Below are 25485 nucleotides of genomic sequence, written 5' to 3' on the forward strand. Positions count from 1 at the left end.
GACATGAAACAACAGACTGGTTCCAAATAGGAAAAAGAGTATGTCAAGGCTGTATATTGTCACCCTGCTTATTTAACTTATATGCAGAGTACATCATGAGAAACGCTGGGCTGGAAGAAACACAAGCTGGAATCCAGATTGCCGGGAGAAATATCAATAACCTCAGATGTGCAGATGACACCACCCTTATGGCAGAAAGTGAAGAAGAACTAAAGAGCCTCTTGATGAAAGAGAAAGTGGAGAGTGAAAAAGTTGGCTTAAAGCTCAACATTCAGAAAACTAAGATCATGGCATCCAGTCCCATCACTTTATGGCAAATAGATGGGGAAACAGTGAAAACAGTGGCAGACTTTATTTTTGGGGGGTCCAAAATCACTGCAGATGGTGACTGCAGCCATGAAATTAAAAGATGCTTACTCCTTGGAAGGAAAGTTATGACCAACCTAGACAGCATATTAAAAAGCAGAGACATTACTTTGCCAACAAAGGTCCATCTAGTCAAGGCTATGGTTTTTCCAATGGTCATGTATGGATGTGAGAGTTGGACTATAAAGAAAGCTGAGCACCGAAGAATTGATGCTTTTGAACTATGGCGTTGGAGGAGACTTGAGAGTCCCTTGGACTGCAAGGAGATCCAACCAGTCCATCCTAAAGGAGATCAGTCCTCGGTGTTCATTGGAAGGACTGATGTTGAAGCTGAAACTCCAATACTTTGGCCACCTGATGTGAAGAGCTGACTCATTTGAAAAGACCCTGATGCTGGGAAAGGTTGAGGGCAGGAGGAGAAGGGGACGACAGAGGATAAGATGGTTGGATGGCATCACTGACTCAATGGACATGGGTTTGGGTGGACACTGGGAGTTGGTGATGGACAGGGAGGCCTGGTGTGCTGTGGTTCATGGGGTCACAAAGAGTCAGACACGACTGAGCAACTGGCCTGAATTGAACTGAAAAGCCCATGAGCTTATTCATGAGTAGGAGTCCTTGGTTCGATTCCTGGGTTGGGAAGATCCCCTGGAGAAGGGATAGGTTACCCACTGCAGTATTCTTTGGCTTCCCTTGTGGCTCAGTTGGTAAAGAATCCACCTGCAATGCGTGAGACCTGGGTTCAATCCCTTGGTTGGGAAGATCCCCTGGTGAAGGGAAAGGCTAGCTACTCCAGTATTCTGGCCTGGAGAATTCCATCGACTGTATAGTCCATGGAGTCATAAAGAGTCGGACACGACTGAGCGAATTTCACTTTCATTCTCCCCTGCTCTTGAAAGACATTGGACTTATCCAGAGAGCAGTTACAGATTCCATAAAAATTGCATTGAGGTTGTGTGCTTAGTTGTGTCTGACTTTGCGACCCCATGGACTGCAGCCCACCAGTCTCCTCGGTCCGTGGGGATTCTTCCGGCAAGAATACTGGAGTGGGTTGCCGTGTCCTCTTTCAGGGGATCTTCCCAACTCTGTTATCAAACCCAGGTCTCCCGCATTGGAGGTGGATTCTTTACTGACTGAACCACCAGGGGGCGCACTCACAAATGCCATAGAAATTGCATTGAGGGTAAGGATGCTTTTCTATCCGATTTGTCAAGCAGTCTGGTTCAACTTCCATTTCCTGATAAGACCTGTGCTCATCCCTGAATGTGCCAGCACTTTTGCACAGTTTCCGCAGGTGTGAGTGAGTGTGGGAGTATGTATATGTTGGCTTTTCTTCATGCTTCTGAGAGGGCTTCCCCAGCGGCTCATATGGTAAAGAATCTACCTGCAATTTGGGAGACCAACGTTTGATTCCTGGGTCAGGAAGATCCCCTGGATAAGGAACTAACAACCCCTCCAGTAGTCTTTCCTGGAGAATCCCATGGACAGAGGAGCCTGGTGGGCTACACTGCATGGGGTCACAAAGAGTCGAACACAACTGAGCAATTAACACACACATGCTTTTGAGAGAGAAACAGTAAAGATCCATTAATGACACAGGGGGAAAAAAAACAGGAGGAAAATTTGTCACAGAATTATGAATATTTAACCTATATGCAGTGTTATTAGCAACTTGGGAGCAAGTACAAGCTTCATTATTTATGCAGCTATTTCTGTCACCTCCTAGTGGCTCTCAGAGCAGGACCCTCCAGTGCCCAGAAAATAGAGTTTTACAAGTTTTGAAGGTAACAAAGGACACTTGTCGTAAGTTTATTAGGATGTAAGAATATAGCTGTTTTACTGGAAGTATTTCCATTTTTAAATGCATACTGAATCTGCTAATGTCCTGTCTCATGTCCTTTGCTCTTTTTAATTCAATATTCTATCACTTTCATTTTCAAGATGTCTCAAAGATAACTAAATTATTATGATGTCCTTGACATGCAAGAATCAAAATGGACTTATATCCTAATGCATCTTCAGTTTAGTGTTTGTGGGTCAAAAATGGTTTTTACAGGTACTTTTTAAAAAGTGATGAAGTGCCCTAATTCCACTGTCACTCACACAAGGTCAATGACACCATTTTATATGAAAGCAATGTGAACTAAGAGAAATTTTAGTTTATTATGGGAAGAAACGTACTAACAGATTTGTTGAGAGGATACTACCTTAAGTTATTACATATGGATTCTGCACTCTGTACCTTATAGGTAAGGTATACATAGTATTTACAGATGAACACGGGTACGTTCTCCTCCTACCGAAAATTAATTACCACTGCTTTGAAGACCACCAAGTGCCTCTCCGAAAGAGAAACTCCACATCCAGAGATAGCCCATTACTTTTTTTTTTTTTGATAGTTTTGTCATTTATGTCTATATACCTAATCAACTATATTTATCTTTATGTGTTTATTAACTTTTTAATAAATGAAATCATACATTCATTTGCTATCTTATTTTCTTAAAATACTTTGTTTTTTATTTTCTTAAATAGTTTATTTTCACTGCTGAATTTTATTCCATTGTATAAATACCACACTTTTTATTTATTCAAGTTTTAGTCAGTAGATATTTGAAGTGCCTTTAATTTTTTGTTTTTCACTACTAAAAATAAAATCATGCTTTTCATCAGGTATTGTTTCATGTTTTAAACAAAATCTAGGTTCTAATTTCCTGTTAAATCCACAAAGGAAGTTACAACACTGTACAAGGTGCATTGTTTGATTCTACTTAGGAAGTAGGCCATGGAAGTCTCTTAGCTTCATCTGTTGTTTTCTCCCCTCTGCCCACATTTCTGCAGTCTGAAGCTCTCTTCTCATTCTCCACCATTGTACTCACTGCCCCCCAAATTTCCAATATATGGAAAACAAAGATGCAATTAAAACTTTTCATAAAGGCAATGAAAACACGCCCTGGCTATCATAAAGAAAACAATAAGGAAATCCTTCTGTACTCTGCCTCCTATCTATTATGTCATATTGAATGTATTAAGGTATGTGCTTTTACTCAAAATAATTGTGAAATTTGTTGACCAATTTCTGTTAAGTAAACCATTGAAACAAGTTTCTCAGCACCAAGTATCTACTTCTGATTTATTAGCTCCAGCACCTCTCTCAGATGTCACTGCATCTCCATGAGGCTCCTCTACTTTTTGCCTTTGGCTGCTGAGCTTTAAAGACCGTTTCAAGAGTTTTATTACTACTGCAGCAATGGAACATATTGCTTTATCAGTCAATCTCTCAGTCAGATAACACTATTACTTGTCTAGTCTCTGCACTACTGAATCTGACAGATGAGGTGGTAATAGGATTCTGTCTAACCTCTTACAACGACATCTCACCAGTAGAAAATAAGAAGTCCTCACACCTGGCCATTTCAGATACAGTCCCACTTACCCTGATCTTCAGTTCAGTTCAGTTTAGTCGCTCAGCCATATCCAACACTTTGCGACCCCATAAACTGCAGCACACCAGGCCGCCTTGTCAATCACCACCTCCCGGAGTCTACCCAAACTCATGTCCATTGAGTCAGTGATGCCATCCAGCCATCTTATCCTCTGTTGTCTGCTTCTCCGCCTGCCTTCAATCTTTCCAAGCATCAGGGTCTTTTCAAATGAGTCAGCTCTTCACATCAGGTGGCCAAAGTATTGGAGTTTCAGCTTCAACAACAGTCCTTCCAGTGAACACCCAGGACTAATCTATTTTAGGATGGACTGGTTGGATCTCTTTGCAGTCCAAGGAACTCTCAAGAGTCTTCTCCAACACCACAGTCCAAAGCATCAATTCTTCAGTGCTCAGTTTTCTTTATAGTTCAACTCTCACATCCATACATGACTACTGGAAAAACCATGGCTTAGACTAGATGGACTTTTGTTGGCAAAGTAATATCTCTGCTTTTTAATATGCTGCCTAGGTTGGTCATAACTTTCCTTCCAAGGAGTAAGCGTCTTTTAATTTCATGGCTGCAATCACCATCTGCAGTGATTTTGGAGCCCCCCAAAATGAAGTCTGCCACTGTTTCCACTGTTTCCCCATCTATTTGCCATGAAGTGATGGGACCAGATGCCATGATCTTAGTTTTCTGAATGTTGAGCTTTAAGCCAACTTTTTCACTCTCCTCTTTCACTTTCATCAAGAGGCTCTTTAGTTTTCTTCACTTTCTACCATAAGGGTAATGTTATCTGCATATCTGAGGTTATTGATATTTCTCCCAGCAATCTTGATTCCAGCTTGTGCTTTGTCCAGCCCAGCATTCCTCATGATGTACTCTGTATAGAAGTTAAATAAGCAGGGTGACAATATACAGCCTTGACATACTCCTTTTCCTATTTGGAACCAGTCTGTTGTTCCATGTCCAGTTCTAACTGTTGCTTCCTGACCTGCATATAGGTTTCTCAAGAGACCAGACAGGTGGTCTGGTATTCCCATCTCTTTCAGAATTTTCCACAGTTTATTGTGATCCACATAGTCAAAGGTTTTGGCATAGTCAGTAAAGCAGACATAGATGTTTTTCTGGAACTCTCTTGCTTTTTCGATGATCCAGCGGTTGTTGGCAATTTGATTTCTGGTTCTCTGCCTTTTCTAAAACCAGCTTGAACATCAGGAAGTTCATAGTTCATGTACTGCTGAAGCCTGGCTTGAAGAATTTTGAGCATTACTTTACTAGCATGTGAGATGAGTGCAATTGTGTGGTAGTTTGAGCATTCTTTGGCATTGCCTTTCTTTGGGATTGGAATGAAAACTGACCTTTTCCAGTCCCATGGCCACTGCTGAGTCTTCCAAATTTGCTGGCATATTGAGTGCAGCACTTTCACAGCATCATCTTTCAGGATTTGAAATAGCTCCACTGGGATTCCATGACCTCCACTAGCTTTGTTCATAGTGATGCTTCCTAAGGCCCAATTGACTTCACATTCCAGGATGTCTGGCTCTAGGTGAGTGATCCCACCATCATGATTACCTGGGTCATGAAGATCTTTTTTGTATAGTTCTGTGTATTCCTGCCACCTCTTCTTAATATCTTCTGCTTCTGTTAGGTCCCTATCTTTTCTGTCCTTTATTGAACCCATCTTTGCATGAAATGTTCCCTTGGTATCTCTAATTTTCTTGAAGAGATCTCTAGTCTTTCCCATTCTATTATTTTCCTCTATTTCTTTGCACTGTTCTCTGAGGAAGGCTTTCTTATCTCTCCTTGCAATCTTTGTAGGGTCACCCTGATCCTAATGGTTCTTAAGGGCTCTGGAATTTAATTACTGGTTACTAATCCTGCATTCTCCACTAACCATCTATGCATTCTTCATCATATTAATTAATCTAATTCTTCAATTTACTTGTCTGAAAAGTGGAATATAAAACAGTACTACACCAGTTCTTGCTGCGTAACAAATCACCCAGAAACTTAGCACCATAAAACAATAATCATTTATTATTTCTCATGACTCTATGGGTTGTCTGAGCTGGTCTGATGCTCTGGGCATGACTGATCTCAGCATGACTTATTCAGGATTCATTCGTAGCTGGTAGGTTTGCTGAGGATCGACTGGTCTAAGGAAGCTTTTATTGGGTTATTCAACTCTGCTATGCCTGGTGTCTCAGCCTGGATTAGTCCTCATGCCAATGGCAGGGCTTTAAGAGCATGAGGACATAATTAGCAAAGTGTTATTTCTGCTAAAGCATTTCACAGGATTAGCTCAGAGTCAAACTAGATGGAAACTAAAAAATTACAACACAAAAGGATACCATTACTTGGGGCCATCAAAACCATAATTTTACCTAACAATATCAATCTCTAAGCAATAACATGAGAATTAAATTATGTAAATATCTTGGTACAATTTCAGGTACATAATCAAAACTGGTACAGAGCCAATTCAAGGCTGTGTATTGTCACCTTGCTTATTTAATTTATATGCGAAGTACATCATGTGAAATACTGGACTGGATAGAGCACAAGCTGGATTCAAGATTGCCAGGAGAAATATAAATAACCTCCGATACACAGACGACACCACCCTTATGTTAGTAAGCGAAGAGGAACTGAAGAGCCTCTTGATGAAGGTGAAAGAGGAGAGTGAAAGTTGGCTTAAAACTCAACATTCAGAAAACTAAGGTGATGGCATCCGGTCCCATCACTTCATGGGAAATGGATGGGGAAACAGGGGAAACAATGAGAGACTTTATTTTTTTTTTGGCTCAAAATCATAGCAGATGGTGACTGCAGCCATGAAATTAAAAGACACTTGCTCTTTGGAAGAAAAACTATGACCAACCTGGACAGCATATTAAAAAGCAGAGATATTACTTTGCCAACAAAGGGCCATCTTAAAAGCTATGATTTTTCCAGGAGTCATGTATGGATGTGAGAGTTGGACTATAAAGAAAGCTGAGCACTGAAGAATCAATGCTTTTGAACTGTGCTATTGGAGAAGACTCTTGAGAGTCCCTTGGACTGGAAGGAGGTCCATCCAGTCCATCCTAAAGGAAATAAGTCCTGAATATCCATTGGAAGGACTGATGCTGAAGCTGAAACTCCAATACTTTGGCCACTTGATGTGAAGAACTGACTCATTGAAAAAGACCCTGATGCTGGGAAAGATTGAAGGCAGGAGGGGAAAAGGATGCCAGAGGATAAGATGGTTGGATGGCATCACCAACTCGATGGACATGGGTTCAAGCAGGCTCCAGAAGTTGGTGACGGACAGAAAAGCCTGTTGTGCTGCAGTCCATGGGGTCGCAAAGACTCAGATGTGACTGAGTGACTGAACTGAACTGAATATCTAGGACTGAAATATGCTTCTTCCTGTTCAGACTGGAATATGCTGTCTTCTTTTTCAAAATATGTTTGCTGAACAGAAAGGCAATGATTGCTTTCTTCTGTTCTTGGAATTACAAAAGAAAAATATCCTAAAACAATTATCACTGAAAACATTTGAAGGTTCCATTCCCAAGATCCTCTAAATCAGGAGTCAGCAAATACCTTCTGTGAAAGAGTGGATAGTAAATATTTTGGACTCTGAATGCCTTGTCTCTGTCACAACTACTCAACTCTGGCACTGTAGTGAAAAAGCAGCCATAGATGAAAATGTCACCAATCGGTACAGCAATCTTCCAACAAAACCTATTTCCAGAAAAAGGTGATGCACTGGACTGTGTCATTAATGTCACAAAGGTTGGGTATAGCTATGATTTGGCTCTCTATAAAAAGGAGCAATATTTTTGGATGCTCTAAATGAATAGTGATTTTAAAGTTGATATAACAAAAGCCATCATAAGACACATATTAATGAATCCATTCAGTAATAAGTTTGCTCTTTGAATTTACTAAGAAGCATCTTTGGAGCAAAGAATTGCTTTTACTGCCTGATCCTTCCTCATGGCAAGTTTTTAGTGTAGCTTTAGAGTGGGAAAAATCACTCAGGAAATATTGAACATCTACAAGTGTGTTTGGAGAAAATAAAAATCGATCATCGCATTACAACAATTTCTATACATTTCCATGGTGCTCGTGCTCAGTCACTTCATTTGTGTTCAACTCTCTGCGACCCCATGGACCACAGTCTGCCTGGCTCCTCTGTCCATGGGATTCTCCAGGCAAGAATACTGGAGTGTGTTGCCATTTCCTTCTCCAGTGATAAAGTATGAAGTGAGTTAAGTGAGGGAAATCGCTCAGTCATGTCTGACTCTTAGCGACTCCATGGACTGCAGCTTTCCAGGCTCCTCTGTTCATGGGATTTTCCAGGCAAGAGTACTGGAGTGGGTTGCCATTGCCTTCTCCGCATTTCCATGGTAATTGCTACCATTTCAGAAAAGTTAAGTCTTATTATTTCACTTATATTTGCACTCAATGTCTAAATATACCTTGCTCAGCAACTGTTAGTTTTCCTAATTATATTTATCACGGGTCACATGTATTCTTTATTTTCTTGGTATTTGTGCCCTGCAGTCTTAGATTTCTTATTACTATTTATTTGTTTATTTTAAATTTTCACCATGTCTACTACACAAATGGTTTTAGGTGACTTACAAATTGGTTGATTTTCATTTTCTTATTGAGATATAACTGACATAGAATATTGTGTTTAAGATATGTAGCACATTCATTTGATATATTTATATGTTACAATATGATATACAGCATTAGCTAACACCTCTACCACATTACATAATTATTATTTATATTTCTACTGCTTTTAAAAGACATTATACCATGGCACTCAGGCCATTGAGTTATACAATTAAATAAGGGAGGTAAGAAGAAGGGGAGAGAGATAATTCTTTCAGGAATTTGAATGCAGTGATTACTATATTTGAACACTCAACTTTGTTTTGAATACGGTGGGAATCAAAGTAAAAATGAAACCTCAGGATTTAACATGTTTCTTACTGTAAGATAAAAAGAAAGGCCACGTTCTACAGAATAGACATGTTTTCTTAGACCATATACTAAGGAAAATCTGACATATTTTTTTCAGAAGATGAAAGCTTGTCCATCTTTTAATTCTTTCTTATTAAATGCCAAGAAAAAGTTTAAGAACAGGACTGTGAGTTCAATCAAGAAAGTCTAGCTATATCTTCTGACTAAAATGACACAGCAATAGGACTTGGAAAATAAAACAAGAAAAATGAATGGATAATAGTCCCTAGAGCATTCTTCTAATATCTTGTACTTAATTAATAAATTACTTCCTGTATATTAATATTATTGATGACCACCTTGCCAAATGTGGATACATTTATTATCATGGTAATAAATTCATGGTAAGGACAGTCCTCCCTACAACTGAAATTTAGAACTATCTGCTTATAACACAGTGACTTAAAACTGTTAAAACAAAATCCATTTAAATGTTTTATTTATTTTTTTTGTACAAGGCAAGCTCTCTTGAAAATAAGTCAGTATGCAAAATTTAGCAGCTAAAGAGTCTTCTGTGTTGGAGAAGACATCTTCTCAGTAATCTGGGAATAGTTTTATCATAAGCCAATACTTCAGTTTTATTTTAGAAATTCCAATAGATGATGATCAGCATTTTGTCAATCACATACAATTTTTCAGGCATCTGGTATAATTCTAATTAAAATGATCTTTTAAACAAAAACAATAAGAATTTCAAAAACAGTAACAATAAAGTGGGCAGTCAATAGAGTAGATTTTTACCACATTGTAAAGAGTCAGATTCTGCTTCTCTTGGCTTGCATCCTTCAGAATAATCAGCCCTTCAGCTGGTCAATGGTACACAAAGCTTCAGTTGTCAATGAATTTTACAGATCATGCTAGTTGCTGCTTTATTCCCAAGGAAAGAGTCAACAACTGTTACACTTAGCAGGTATCATGGTGCCACTGAGTTTGATGAAGTCTCAGGGAATGTGCTTAAAAGGGAGTTAATTTGGACTTTCCTACTATTCCCTGGTGGCTCAGAGGTTAAAGCGTCTGCCTGCAATGAGGGAGACCTGGGTTCGATTCTTGGGTCGGGAAGACCCCTGGAGAAGGAAATGGCAACCCACTCCAGTATTCTTGCCTGGAAAATCCCATGGAGGGAGGAGCCTGGTGGGCTACAATCCATGGGGTGGCAAAGAGTCGGACACGACTGAGTGACTTCACTGTTCGCTATACCGTTAGTCAGAGAGGCCATCAGATCATTATGTGTCATTTCTCATTCTCATCAGGGCAATATTACCCTCAGAGCGTGCTGTGTTGGTATCTCTTGCCGCCACAGTTCATTGTCCAATTTTTAGTGCTTTGGTCATGCAAGTGGGCATCTCTACTGCCAATTAACCTACTCCTACAAAATTGATCTTCTGCTAGTTGGTAGGTTTATTTTATTTTATATTTTATTCCTTGCCATATTTCAATAGTTTATTCAATAGCTTAACACATATTTCATTTGTGTTAAATGAGACAAGCTCTGACAAACTAGCATGAAGAGCTTATTGCTTCAGTCTTCACCTATCTTTCCCTTCCATTCAAATCAGCAGCTTACACTTACTGAGCACTTAGTAGGGACCACATCAGTATTCTAAGTGTTTTACATCTATTAACAGGTTGAATCAGAACAGTCCAAGGAGGTTAATACCATTAGGACCATCTTTTCAGAGATGAGTAAAAATAAGTCAGTCAGTTCAAGGTGATACAACTAGTAAGTGCTGGAGCCAGAATTCTGAGGCAGCCTCATTTCAGAGCAGGCCATGAAATCATTAATACATTCTGCCTTCCAGCAGTTCAAAAACCAGGTCAAATACCTGGTTCCACTACTTAAGTTGTACAATTTCAGTCAAGTCATATGAACTAATTAAGCCTCTGTTTCTACATCTCTAAAAAGATGACTAATAGCCTATTGAAGAGTTGCTTGTGGGCATTGGATGGGGATATAAACATAACAGCCATTTGTAAAATCAGGACATGATTATATGGTAAGGAAATGCATAAGGAAAATAATAAATTTTTAAACTGTTGTAATAGATGAAGAATAAACTCTATTTCTTCACTCATAAAAGGTAGGGGAGAAGTAGTGCAAGAAAAGACAAATATTTACTAAGTACCCATTCTATACATGAAATAATAGACTCAAAGGTGGCAAAGCAAAGGATGACTTAGTAAAATTAACAGACCAGTGATTTTTCTCTTAAGTTTTCTTGAAAAAAATACATCACTGAGATTTGACTAATTATGCGTCAGTATATATTTTTACATACTGGTTAATACTGAAGTGAAATATAAAGTGCAAAATTCAAATATGCTATCTTGGAAAAGCTGGTAGAAATGGCACTATGAATTGCCTGGAGAATAATATCATCCTTGGAGAGCTTCATAGAGTAGAAAAGTTTTCAGGAGAGGAATAAGATTAGGTCAAAAATGGAAGAGAATGCATTTGGACGTAAGAACTGATAAGTGGGCTGATTTAAAAGCTTGAATACAAAAAGCTTGTGGACAAGCAAGCCATCCTGGATGGCAATGATGATGACATTAGTGGGAGGTGAGAGAGTTAAATGGAGAGGATACTCCAGAGGATATTTTAAATCTTTGATTTTATGTAATACATTGTTAGGTAATATCCAAATAGGTTAAGATCTTTTTTATTTATTTATTTATTTTTTTTAGGGCTCAAACCCATGTCTCTTATTTCTTCTGCTAGCAGGTAAGTTCTTTTTTATTTTATTTTATTTTATTTTTAACTTTACAATATTGTATTGGTTTTGCCATATATCAATATGAATCCACCACAGGTATACATGTGTTCCCCATCCCGAACCCTCCTCCCACCTCCCTCCCTGTACCATCCCTCTGAGTCGTCCCAGTGCACCAGCCCCAAGCATCCAGTATCGTTCATCAAACCTAAACTGGTGACTCATTTCACATATGATATTATTCATGTTTCAATGCCATTCTCCCAAATCATCCCACCTTCTCCCTCTCCCACAGAGTCCACAAGACTGTTCTATACATCAGTGTCTCTTTTGCTGTCTCGCATACAGGGTTATTGTTACCATCTTTCTAAATTCCATATATATGCGTTAGTATACTGTATTGGTGTTTTTCTTTCTGGCTTACTTCACTCTGTATAATAGCCTCCAGTTTTGTCCACCTCATTAGAACTGATTCAAATGTATTCTTGTTAATGGCTGAGTAATATTCCATTGTGTATATGTACCACAGCTTTCTTATCCATTCATCTGCTGATGGACATCTAGGTTGCTTCCATGTCCTGGCTATTATAAACAGTCCTGCGATGAACATTGAGGTACACGTGTCTCTTTCAATTCTGGTTTCCTCAGTGTGTATGCCCAGCAGTGGGATTGCTGGGTCATAAGGCAGTTCTATTTCCAGTTTTTTAAGGAATCTCCACACTGTTCTCCATAGTGGCTGTACTAGTCTGCATTCCCACCAACAGTGTAAGAGGGTTCCCTTTTCTCCACACCCTCTCCAGCATTTGTACCATTTCACACCAGTCAGAATGGCTGCGATCCAAAAGTCTACAAGCAAGATCTTTTTTAAAACATCGTTTTAAAAGAAGGCTATATAGAAAATTGAGGAAAAATGAACACTGGCCTGTGTTGATCTGTCTTTGATTAAGAAGAGATGAAAATGCTCAAATTAGTTTGCAATTTGGCCATGTAAGTAGGCTTTTCATATTGGAAAAAAAAAATAAGCCTAACCTAACTTTATTCAAATGGGAAAAAAGATGCAAAGTGAAATGCAAAGTTTTAGCTATTTCTATTTTTAATCTGCATGTGACATTTCAAAAAAATAAGATAGGGGAAGTGACATTCTTCAATCTAGTGGTGGCATTTTTTCTTTAGAATAGTTGTTAATTGAGGATCAGAGCTTTTTCTAAGAAATTTCAATTAAAATACTTTGGAACAAAAAACAAAATACGTGTTTTCATAATTATTAGGGATAATGCCTACATTTCCTACATTTGAAGTATCTGTTACTTCAAATCATTTCCCTGAATATTGCTCATCAAAACTCACATCCTATCTATACCCATCAGTTCAGTTCAGTTCACTTAAGTCGCTCAGTCATGTTTGAATCTGCGACCCCAGGGACTGCAGCAAGCCAGGATTCCCTGTCCATCACCAACTCCTGGAGCTTACTCAAACTCATGCCCATTGAGTCAGTGATGCCAGCCAACCATCTCATCTTCTGTTGTCCCCTTCTCCTCCCTCCTTCAATCTTTCTCAGCATCAGGGTCTTTTCAAATGAGTCACTTCTTAGCATCAGGTGGCCAAAATATAGAAGTTTCAGCTTCAGCATCAGTCTTTCCAATGAATATTTAGGACTTATTTCCTTTAGGATGGACTGGTTGGATGTCCAAGGGACTGTCCCAGCTGTCCAAGGGACTCTCAAGAGTCTTCTCCAACACCACAGTTCAAAAGCATCAATTCTTCATGCTCAGCTTTCTCTATAGTCCACTTCCATACACGACTGCTGGAAAAACTAAAGCTTTGACTAGATGGATATTTGTGACAAAGTAATGTCTCTGCCTTTTCATATGCTGCCTAGGTTGGTCATAACTTTTCTTCCGAGGAGCAATCATCTTTAAAATTTCATGGCTGCAGTCACCATCTGCAGTGATTTTGAGGCCCAGGAAAATAAAAGTCTGTCATGGTTTCCACTGTTTCCCCATCTATTTGCCATGAAATGATAGGACCAGATGCCATGATCTTAGTTCTCAGAATGTTGAGCTTTAAGCCAACTTTCTCACTCTCCTCTTTCACTTTCATCAAGACGCTCTTTAGTTCTTCTTCACTCTCTACCATAAGGGAGGTGTTATCTGCGTATCTGAGGTTATTGATATTTCTCCCGGCAATCTTGATTACACCTCGTGCTTCATCCACCCCAGTGTTTTCCAAGATGTACGCTGCATATAATTAAATAAGCAGGGTGACAATATACATCCTTGATGTATTCCTTTCCCAATTTGGAACTAGTCTGTTGTTCCATATCCAGTTCTAACTGTTGCTTCTTGACCTGCATACAGATTTCTCAAAAAGCAGGTCAGGTGGTCTGGTATTCCATCTCTTTAATAATTTTCCACAGTTTATTGTGATCCACACCATCAAAGGCTTTGGCATAGTCAATAATGCAGAAGTAGATGTTTTTCTGGAACTCTCTCACTTTTTGATGATCCAACAGGCTTTAGCAATTTGAACTCTGGTTCCTCTGCCTTTTCTAAATCCAGCTTCAACATGTCAAAGTTCACAGTTCACCCACTGTTGAAGCCTGGCTTGGAGAATTTTGAGCATTGCTTTGCTAGCGTGTGAGATGATTGCAATTGTGCGGTAGTTTGAGCATTCTTTGGTATTGCCTTTTTTTGGGATTGGAATGAAAACTGACCTTTTTCAGTCCTGTGGCCACTTCTGAGTTTTCCAAATTTGCTGGTATATTAAATGCAGCAACACTTAAGATGTTTCAAAGCAATATCTTTTAGGATTTGAAATCGCTCAACTGGAATTCCATCACCTCCACTAGCTTTGTTCATAGTGATGCTTCCTAAGGCCCACTTGACCTCACAGTCCAGGATCTGGCTCTAGATGAGTGATTGCACCATCGTGATTGTCTGCGTCATGAAGATCTTCTTTTTTGTATAGTTCTTCTGTGTATTCTTGCCACCTTTTCTTAATATCTTCAGCTTCTGTTAGGTCCATACCATTTCTGTCTTTTATTGTGCCCGTATTTGCATGAAATGTTCCCTTGGTATCTCTAATTTTCTTGATGAGATCTCTAGTCTTTCCCATTTTATTGTTTTCCTCTATTTCTTTGCATTGATCACTGAGGCAGGCTTTCTTGTCTCTCCTTGCTATTCTTTGGAACTCTGTATTCAAATGGGCATATCTTTCTTTTTGTCCTTTGACTTTCACTTCTCTTGTTTTCACAGTTTGTAAGGCCTCCTCAGACAGCCATTTTGCCTTTTTGCATTTCATTTTCTTGGGGATGGTCTTAATCACTGCCTCCTGTATGATGTCAAGAACCTCTGTCCATAGTTCTTCGGGCACTGTGTCTATCAGATCTAATCCCTTAAATCTATTTGTCACTTCCACTGTATAATCGTAAGGGATTTGATTTAGGTTATGCCTGAATGCTGTAGTGGTTTTCCCCACTTTCTTCAATTTAAGTCTGAATTTGGCTATAAAGAGTTCATGATCTGAGCCACAGTCAGCTCTCAGTCTTGTTTTTACCAACTGTATAGAGCTTCTCCATCTTTGGCTGCAAAGAATATAATCAATCTGATTTCAGGTTGGCCATCTGGTGATGTCCACGTGTAGAATCTTCTCTTGTGTTGTTGAAAGATGGTGTTTGCTATGACCAGTGCATTCTATTGGCAAAACTCTATTAGTCTTTGCCCTGCTTCATTCTGTACTCCAAGGCCAAATTTGCCTGTTATTCCAGGTATTTCTGGACTTTTTGCATTCCAGTCACCTATAATGAAAAGACATCTTTTTTGGGTGTTTGTCCTAGAATTCTTGTAGGTCTTCATAGAACCGTTCAATGTCAGCTTCTTCAGCATTACTGGTCAGAGCATAGACTTGGATTACTGTGATATTGAATGGTTTGCCTTGGAAATGAACAGAGATATTTCTGTTGTTTTTGAGATTGCATCCAAGGACTGCATTTTGAACTCTTTTTTGACTATCATGGCTAATACTCCATTTTTTAAAGTGATTCTTGCTCACAATTGTATATATAATGGTCATCTGAACTAAATTCACCCATTCCAGTCCATTTTATTTTACTAATTCCTAAAATGTCAATGTTCACTCTTGCCATCTCCTGTTTGACCGCTTCAAATTTGCACTGATTCATGGATCTAACATTCCAGGTTCCCATGCAATGTTGCTCTTCACAGCATCAGACTTTACTTCCATCACCCATCACATCCGCAGCTGGGTGTCTTTTTTGCTTTGGCTCCATCTCTTCATTCTTTCTGGAGTTAGTTCTCCACTAATTTCCAGTATCATATTGGGCAACTACTGACCTAGGGACTTCATCTTTCAGTGTCCTATCTTTTTGCCTTTTCATACTGTTCATGGGGTTCTCAAGGCAAGAATACTGAAGTGGTTTGCCATTCCCTTCTCCAGTGGACCACGTATTTTCAGAACTCTCCACCATGACCCATAATTTTATCTATATCTATATATGGGTATCTAGTCTATACCCATAGTTTTATCTATATCTATCACTAATATACAATCTTATAGATTTTATTTATAAGATATATTTTATTATTCCTATTTTAAAGAAGAGAATATTGAGACTCAATGAAACACTAGGAAAAAAGTATAAGGAGGAACTCAGAACTAGTACAGTGAGTTAAGTCCCTAGTACTCTGACTTCAGAGTTTGTGAATACTATACCTGTTGTCCAGTCAGTACCTAAACATTTGCTGAATTCATAAACTTAGTACTCTTTTAAGGCCCTTGCATTTTTCAATTTCTAGAATTAAAATAAACAATTATATAAATTAATGTTTAAGTTAGAAATAATATTAAATTTAAATTAAGTAGTGAGTGGAATTTATTTTAAATAGAATCATCATAGCTTTCACTTATATGCTTTTATCTTTTTTTTTGAAAAAGACTTCATTTTCCTTTTATTTATTTAATCTTTATGTTGTTGAGTATAAAATAATAATGTTAGAGCTCAAGTGAGAAAAATGAGTTTGCTCTTCCTCACCAATAACCTGTAAGTAAAAGAAATATAGAAGATAACTTTCTGATAGTTAAATTAGACAAATCAATGCAACTAATGAATGAGTTGTCTGCTTTTAAGTGGTTTTGACTAATAACCCTATAAACTTCCATAAAATTATCTATGATATCCAGAAAAAGATGCAAATTCATAAAACCTAAAATTTAAGATAATCATACAATGTATTTGTGGTATGTAAGAGGAATTTCTAGTTAATATAAATAGAAGGAACTAGCTATAGGGTGGAAAATAATTTTCCTTCTATGTTTTGCTCCATGAGATATGACATTCTTCAGCTGAAAGAACCTGAGGACACAGAGCATGTTTCTCATTATAGTATAGCCTCTTGCTTAGGGAGCCAGGGATGACTGCAACAGAAAACTGTATAATAATTCACTGCCAAACGGCAATGATTTAACTTTTTCCTATATTCCCCTATATGCAATATCTGAAGAATATTCAGTAGGAAAAAAATTCCCACTAAAACATGAGGCTTGTTAGATGAAATAGCTACTAAATGTGAAAATACAGTCAGGAAACACGCATACTAACCTGTTCTCAAATAGTTTGAGAAAGGGTTTTAACACTGTACTCAAATATGCACCCCAAAGTCTGCTTTGCAAACAATGGATTGAATATGTTTCTCCTTACTAGAGGGAAAAGTCAATATTCAAAATACCACCAGTGAATAAAATGAAAGTTCCAAAGGAAAACTGCACCATGAAAGACAGGGTATGTTATCCCTTCAAGTCAAAAGCCAAACAACCAATCAACAGTTTACTGACATGTTTTTTTCCCCTGAAATGGCTCATTTACTCCTACTTTGAAAACTTGAGCAAGTAACTTACCATTCTATGCTCGATTTTCCCATATGTAAGATGGGGATTATTCTCCCTCAAGCATTTGTTCTTAGGATTGAAGGTGCTAATACACATGGAGTATGTAGAGTAATCATAAACCCTCAATGCATCCTTTTCCTGCTTCACTATGCCCCTCCTTCACCCCTTAGGTCTCATGAGAAAACGAATCATGAAGTTTCTTCTGATATTTCATGTGAAACTAACAGATGTAACCATTCTAAAAGAGAAGCATGAATGTGTAAGAAGCTGTGAAACAAAGAAATCAGAATAACATGCAAAGGAAATCAATTAGAGTTAGATAAGTAAAATTTGGAGGAATTTTTAAATTGTATTGGCAGAATTAAAGTAATCCAACAAAATAGTAAACTGAAAAACTGATAATGTGTGAATTGAATCAGATATTAATTTTATATCAATTCAAATTATATGTATTGAATATGTACTATAGACCTAGTATTGTACCAAAATTTGGAATAAACTGGAAAAAAAGATGGTTAATAAGAGACACCATTTTGCATTCAGGGAAATTCTCTTTCCCATTTCTCTGTCTCTCTCTCTCTCTCTTTCTCTGTTTCTCTTTCTCTCCATCTCTCTTTGTCTCTGTCTGTCTGTCTGTCTGTCTGCGTTTCTGTCATCACCCTCTTCCTAATATATTCACCCTGGTAGAGGTAGAGTAATTGGTTCAGGGATAAGCTGAACATTCACTTCAACAGAGGGAAGTGAGCTATAAAGCAATATATATTTCTCACTGATGTTGAATCTGATAAATTATGAGGCTGGACCTACTGTAACCCTCTCTTAACCACAAGGAAAGAAGGTTTCTGAGCATGAAGCTGACATAAGATGGAGAGAAAAAAAAAACAAAGAAACAAACAACAGCAAAAACAATGAGTGACATCATTTGAGCTTTTAGATCAAGTCATGCCTGAGCTACTTCAGAAATTTGCAGTTATATAAAAGTTTCCATATATTCTCTTTCTGCTTAAAAACTAATTTGGAATATTTTTTAATACTGGCAGCTGAAAGAGTAATAGTGATGCACCATGGTTAGCCATGAATTTTCAAGACCATCAAGTCTGAATAACCATCATTAATGGAACACATAAAAGAAAGGTAAAATATAAACATTCTGGTTTGAAAAAGCCACGTAGGGGAATGCCAACATTTTTAGGTTAAAAATATGCAGTACTTTACTGAATTAATAATTTTATGATTCTTTAAGGGCAACCTGAGATTGTTGTTTATTCCTTTCCACCAATCATTCATTTAAGAGAAACAGTGTAAATTTTTTTCATACTCTGAGGAAGAAGACTTCAGATGGAGGAAATCCATCAAGATTTATTTATCCTGAAATGCATGCATCCTGCAGATGTAACTGGCTCATTCTCTAGCAAACCACATTTCTCCACCATCTAGCAAGCTCAATTTTCTCAAGGGGCATGTTCTAGAGCCCCCAGAACAGTTTGAACACTGTCAGATTGTGATATTATGAGGAACATGAGTACAGTCTGGGAGAACCAGGCTGTCTATGCACAAGTGATCAGTACAAATGGTTTCAAATGGGTTTAAATAGAAATAATAAGCTGATGATATCCATAAGCTGGGGTAGCAAAACTTAATGAAAAGCATGTGAAAAGTACTGGGAAGCATATCTTCTGAAAATCTCTCTCCTAGATACTGAATTTTTGCATTAGTGACACATTATTTGAAACTTTTTAAGTGCTCTGATAAAATGCAAATTTTTTGGAAGATAGAGTAGTTCAATTTATTAATGGTATAGTAAAGTCTGGTAGGTGCACCAGACAATCCTATCTGCCCTGGGGACCTGATCTGGTGAGAAAGCAGCCTTAGGTGGGTGGGCTTGGACTGATCAACAGGTTAGTCCACATTAACCACTGTTCAGATTATGCTGACCAGGGCACAGGATTGAGACCAGAAGGAATGGGGCCAAGAAGGACAAGGGGTCCAGGAGGAAGGGAAAAGGCCACTTACTGCAAGGGAAACCATGTCTATGACAACATGGTTTTGCTGAAAGCTGGTCTTGTGTTGTAAGAATAGTCCTTCAAAGTATTATGCACTTCTTTCTCCTGATATATTGAGGGCAAATTTTCACCACAATTTCCTCCTGAGGTTGTGATTCCAGTTTCATGTAAGGAGAACCCTCCTTGCCCACTTAGCATCCCATGTTGCCGAATTTTCATTTAATTTATCCCATGAATATTTATTAGGCACAGCAGTCCATTCTGAAGGAGATCAGCCCTGGGATTTCTTTGGAAGGAATGATGCTAAAGCGGAAACTCCAGTACTTTGGCCACCTCATGTGAAGAGCTGACTCATTGGAAAAAGACTCTGATGCTGGGAGGGATTGGGGGCAGGAGGAGAAGGGGACGACAGAGGATGAGATGGCTGGATGGCATCACTGACTCGATGGACGTGAGTCTGAGTGAACTCTGGGAGTTGGTGATGGACAGGGAGGCCTGGCATGCTGCGATTCATGGGGTCACAAAGAGTCACACACAACTGAGCAACTGAACTGAACTGAACTGATAGTCAAGTCAAAACATGCAGGATTTACAAAGAAAGTCAGAAAACAATTTTCATGCTAAATAGCAAAAAATGGTTGAAAAACTTCCTTTGTGTATACATGGCATGAATAAAATGATTCCTCTGGAAAACCTATGAGGTAAATTCAGCTTTCATTCGCAACAAGACTTTATTTTACACTGAAACTATTTCTGCTATTCATTCATTATTTGTAGGTCTAATCTAGGTTAATGGGTTTCCCAGGTGGCTCAGCGGCAAAAAATCCGCCTGCCAATGCAAGAGCCTCAGGAGACGTGGATTGATCCCTGGGTCGGGAAGATCCTCTAGAGGAGGAAATGGCAACCCACTCCAGTACTTTTGCTGGGTTAAACCCATGGACAGAGGAGCCTGGCCGGGTACAGTCCACAGGGTCACAAAGAGTTGGAAACGACTGAGCAACTGAGCACACACACCATTTAGGTTAAAGTTTGAAAAAGTTTTAATATCTTCTTTACTAGACTTAGGCATTTTTAAAAAGTAAAACTTTTATCAGTGATAGTTATCAACTCCATTTTCTAGGCTGTACAAGAATTCCTAATCCTGGGATTTTAATAGATGAAAAGACACTAATACTTACTGACTGTTTACTGAGCCAGACATCTTGCTGAGAGCGTTTATAGATTATTTCACAATATGCTTGATGTCTTCCTGTCTTCAAAAATATTGCTTTAATATTAGAACAAATGAATTTATCATTAGTTCTCACTCTTCTGTTTTAGCATGGAATCAGGAAAGAAAGCATAAAGGGATTTTTCTTGTGCATGCTAAGTCACTTCAGTCGTGTTTGACTCTTTGCAACCCATCGACCGTAGCCTCCCAGGCTCCTCTGTCCATGGGATTCTCAAGGCAAGAATACTGGACTGGGTTACATTTCCTCCTCCAGAGGATCTTCCCGACCCAAGGATTGATCCTGCATCGCTTATGTCTCCTGCATTGTCAGGTGGGTTCTTTACCACTAGTGCCACTACTCTTGAACCTAATGATTAAATATCTAAAAAATATATTCTTTAAATGCATGAGTCCCATGAAATGTATTTAAAGTTACATTTAAAACTTTTATTATTTTAATGTATAATATCTATCACCTATCTCTATCTATCCATCCACCCAGTTGGGAGCATATTTAATGCTCCATGATCATTAGTGTCTTTTTTGGCCCTTAGCCAGTTTATAAAACAACCGTATTCAGTGTTAAAAGACCTATGTTCTTCTGGCCATGGGTAGGTCACATTAGCCATTTTAACTAGGTGATCAATTGGTCAGTTATTGAGGGCATTTTCTTGACACTACATTCTCCATTATTGGAGCCCCAAATAATAGGCTGTTTCTCTTCAAGTATCATAAACTCCTCTCCCAGGACACCTGTCATTACTGAGTCTCTTTTGATATTTACATTCAGATACAGCCAAGCTAACTGGTAGATGAAATATTCCAGCAGGTGTAAGAACTTCACCCTAAGAAACATCTGTTCCCTAGAATACAGGAAGAAAGCAGATAATGCTGAAGTTCAGCCGTCCCACTATAAACAAGAATTCACCCAAAAGCCTGAGTTTCAGTCCTCCCCATTCTATTACTCTGCTCCATCACAGGTTGTGTGTGCCTTTGTTTCTATGGTATATCCTAGTACTGCTACTGGAGTTCATTCAAGTGTCCTGCAAATGTCATATACCTTGCTAGGCAATAGAGATACATAGATTAAAAGACATGGCTCCTATCCTAAAGGAGATAGACCACAGAAGCAGGTAAGCAGAAATTAAGAGCAGTACAGAGAAGCATATGCAAACTTTTAAGCATCAGTTAAAGGGTCCTTTGTTCGATAACAATTGCTGCGAACCCCAGGCCAGTTGACTATTACAAAGTCATATCCAAGTCTAGTCCTTTCTAGCTCATTTTAGGTTCTAGTTTTGGCCAAGAGCAGTATTCTGGGCTCTGCTACAACCCCACGTCCAAGGAGCGGTAGCTGCGCGGGCGCAGGAGGGCCGAAAGGAGCCACTCCACGTTCAAGGTTAGGAGGGGCGGCTGTGAGGAGATACCCGTCGTCCAAGGTAAGGAGCAGTGGCTGCACTTTGCTGGAGCAGCCGTGAAGAGATACCCCGTGTCCAAGGTAAGAGAAACCCAAGTAAGACGGTAGGTGTTGCGAGAGGGCACCAGAGGGCAGACACACTGATACCATATTACAGAAAACTAGTCAATCTAATCACACAGACCACAGCCTGGTCTAACTCAATGAAGCTAAGCCAAGCCATGTGGGGCCACCCAAGATGGGCGGGTCATGGTGGAAAGGTCTGACAGAATGTGGTTCACTGGAGAAGGGAATGGCAAACCACTTCAGTATTCTTGCCTTGAGATCTCCATGAACAGTATGAAAAGACAAAAATACAGGATTCTGAAAGAGGAACTCCCCAGGTCAGTAGGTGCCCAATATGCTATGGGAGATCAATGGAGAAATAACTCCAGAAAGAATGAAGGGATGGAGCCAAAGCAAAAACAATACCCAGTTGTGGATGTGACTGGTGATAGAAGCAAGGTCCATGCAATATTGCATAGGAAGCTGGAATGTTAGGTCCTTGAATCAAGGCAAATTGAAAGTGGTCAAACAAGAGATGGCAAGAGTGAATGTCAACATTCTAGGAATCAGCGAACTCAAATGGACTGGAATGGGTGAATTTAACTCAGATGACCATTATATCTACTACTATGGGCAGGAATCCCTTAGAAGAAAAGGAGTAGCCATAATGGTCAACAAAAGAGTTCGAAATGCAGTCCTTGGATGCAATCTCAAAAACGACAGAATGATTTCTCTTCGTTTCCAAGGCAAACCATTCAATATCACAGTAATCCAAGTCTATGCCCCAACCAGTAACACTGAAGAAGCTGAAGTTGAACAGTTCTATGAAGAAGTACAAGACCTTTTAGAACTAACACCCAAAAAAGATGCCCTTTTCATTATAGCGGACTGGAATGCAAAGTAGGAAGTCCAGAAATACCTGGAGTAACAGGCAAATTAGGCCTTGGAATACAGAATGAAGCAGGGCAAAGACTAATAGATTTTGCCAAGAGAATGCACTGGTCATAGCAAACACCCTCTTCCAACAACACAAGAGAAGACTCTACACATGGACATCACCAGATGGTCAACATCAAAATCAGATTGATTATATTCTTTGCAGCCAAAGATGGAGAAGCTCTATACAGTCAGCAAAAACAAGACCAGGAGCTGACTGTGGCTCAGATCATGAACTCCTTATTCCCAAATTCAGATTGAAATTGAAAAAAGTAGGGAAACCACTAGACCATTCAGGTATGACTTAAACCAAATCCTTATGATTATAAAGTGGAAGTGAGAAATAGATGTAAAGGACTAGATCTGATAGATAGAGTGCCTGATGAACTATGGATGGAGCTTTGTGACATTGTACAGGAGACAGGGATCAAGACCATCCCCATGGAAAAGAAATGCAAAAAGGCAAAATGGCTGTCTGGGGAGGCCTTACAAATAGCTGTGAAAAGAAGAAAAGCAAAAAGCAAAGGAGAAAAGGAAAGATATAAGCATATGAATGCAGAGTTCCAAAGAATAGCAAGAAGAGATAAGAAAGCCTTCTTCAGCGATCAATGAAAAGAAATAGAGGAAAACAACAGAATGGGAAAGACTAGAGATCTCTTCAAGAAAATTAGAGATACCAAGGGAACATTTCATGCAAAGATGGGCTCGATAAAGGACAGAAATGGTATGGACCTAAGAGAAGCAGAAGATATTAAGAAGACATGGCAAGAATACCCAGAAAACTGTACAAAAAAACTTCATGACCAATATAATCATGATGGTGTGATCACTCACCTAGAGCCAGACTTCCTGGAATGTGAAGTCAGGTGGGCCATAGAAAGCATCACTACAAACAAAGCTAGTGGAGGTAATGGAATTGCAGTTGAGCTATTCCAAATTCTGAAAGATGATGCTGTTAAAGTGCTGCACTCAATATGCCAGCAAATTTGGAAAACTCAGCAGTGGCCACAGGACTGGAAAAGGTCAGTTTTCATTTCAATCCCAAAGAAAGGCAATGCCAAAGAATGTTCAAACGACCTCACAATTGTACTCATCTCACACGCTAGTACAGTAATGCTCAAAATTCTCCAAGCCAGGCTTCAGCAATACGTGAACCATGAACTTCCAGATGTTCAAGCTGGTTTGAGAAAAGGCAGAGGAACCAGAGATCAAATTTCCAATATCTGCTGGATCATCAAAAAAGCAAGAGAGTTTCATAAAACATCTATTTCTGCTTTATTGACTATGCCAAATCCTTTGACTGTGTGGATCACCATAAACTGTGGAAAATTCTGAAAGAGATGGGAATACCAGACCACCTGACCTGCCACTTGAGAAACCTGTATGCAGGTCAGGAAGCAACAGTTAGAACTGGACATGGAAAAACAGACTGGTTCCAAATAGCAAAAGGAGTACATCAAGGCTGTATATTGTCACCCTGCTTATTTAACTTGTATGCAGAGTATATTATGAGAAACTCTGGGCTGGAGGAAGCACAAGCTGGAATCCAGATTGCCGGGAGAAATATCAATCACCTCAGATACGCAGATGACACCACCCTTCTGGCAGAAAGTGAAGAGGACCTAAAAAGCCTCTTGATGAAAGTGAAAGAGGAGAGTGAAAAAGTTGCCTTAAAGTACAACATTCAGAAAACGAAGATCATGGCATCTGGTCCCATCACTTGATGGGAAATAGATGGGGAAACAGTGGAAACAGTGTCAGACTTTGTTTTTTGGGCTCCAAAATCACTGCAGATGGTGAAATTAAAAGACGCTTACTCCTTGGAAGGAAAGTATGACCAACCTAGAAAGCATATTAAAAAACAGAAACATTACTTTGCCAACAAAGGTCCATCTAGTTAAGGCTATGGTTTTTCTGGTAGTCATATATGGATGTAAGAGTTGGACTGTGAAGAGAGTTGAGTGCCAAAGAATTGATGCTTTTGAACTGTGGTGTTGGAGAAGGCTCTTGAGAGTCCCTTGGACTGCAAGGAGATCCAACCAGTCCATTCTAAAGGAGATCAGCCCTGTGTGTTCTTTGGAAGGAATGATGTTGAAGCTGAAACTCCAGCACTTTGGCCCCCTCATGCGAAGAGTTGACTCATTGGAAAAGACTGTGATGCTGGGAGGGATAGGGGGCAGAAGGAGAAGGGGACGACAGAGGATGAGATGGCTGGATGGCATCACCAACTCAATGGACGTGAGTTTGAGTGAACTCTGGGAGGTGGTGATGGACAAGGAGGCCTGGCGTGCTGGAATTCATGGGGTCGCAGAGTCAGACATTACTGAGTGACTAAACTGAACTGAACTGAAGCTTGCCACAGGCTCAGTGTTGAAATGAGTTATTTTCCACAGTTGTGTTTGAACTATGGACCACTGAGAACCCCACGGTATCCCAACTCCCTAGT

This window comes from Bubalus bubalis, chromosome 1, assembly GCF_019923935.1.
Source record: "Bubalus bubalis isolate 160015118507 breed Murrah chromosome 1, NDDB_SH_1, whole genome shotgun sequence".
Classification (NCBI taxonomy): domain Eukaryota; kingdom Metazoa; phylum Chordata; class Mammalia; order Artiodactyla; family Bovidae; genus Bubalus; species Bubalus bubalis.